This window comes from Cyprinodon variegatus, unplaced genomic scaffold (assembly GCF_000732505.1).
Source record: "Cyprinodon variegatus isolate N-32 unplaced genomic scaffold, C_variegatus-1.0 Scaffold955, whole genome shotgun sequence".
Classification (NCBI taxonomy): domain Eukaryota; kingdom Metazoa; phylum Chordata; class Actinopteri; order Cyprinodontiformes; family Cyprinodontidae; genus Cyprinodon; species Cyprinodon variegatus.
Window position 1 is genome coordinate 256,613 of NW_015151408.1, and position 949 is coordinate 257,561.

The window sequence follows — 949 nt, forward strand, 5'->3', positions numbered from 1 at the left end:
ATATTAGAGAATTTACGGTATATATATACACACTGTATATATGTGTGAAAATCAATATTTAGAATACTTATATTATAACATGTATAATGGAAAGATGATTATTATTATTTAGATGTAGGTTTTGACTTTTACTAGGCCATTCTACCACATAAATATTATAATCCAAACCTTTTCATTGGAGCTGACCTAAATCTTTTGTCACTAGTTTTCCCTAAATAATTATCTCATATTTGGCTCAAGGCACTCGTCTCTTTCCCTCCCAAAGACAAAAAAATCCCTATTTGTTATCACCACCATGTTCTCAGAATAAAGTGTTTGCTTTTTGTTACACAAGAAAATACTGTTCAGAACCACAACAGTTTTCAATTTGGCCTCATCTTATCAGAGCATCATCTTCCTTCACATGTTGGTCTCTGCCAAGCATTGATGGCTACTGAGAATCACACAAGATAAATTAAGATTTAAAATTCATTCATGAAAAAAATTACCTTTACAAATAAAACAGTAACAAGTAAAGGGTATTTTAATTCTTTGTGCTAAAACTGCAAGGATAACCAAAGCGTTTTCAAAACTTTTGTTTTGAAAAGGCATTTCCGGGAGGCTGTCATGCCAGATCTGCCTTCGCCCTGTGATCTGCTTGTAACATGTGGAAGGCTTCCTGGAGCCAGTAGCACAGAAGGATGAATGCTATTATAAAACTACCAAACTTGCTATATAATAATATGATTTAAACAATAAGTGTTTTTTGTCTGTTTGTTTATCATTTAGATTTCTTCAGAGCGTATGCTGAGCCATTTACTCGATGTTTGCTGGCCTGTGTTGTTTCTCCTCATATGTGTAATTAAAATACTACAATTTACCTATTCTGCTTCAGATCGATTAGTCTATTGATGACTATCAAAAGCACGTCCTTTGATTCTAAGTGAAGATATAGAGGGTCAGTAGAGCA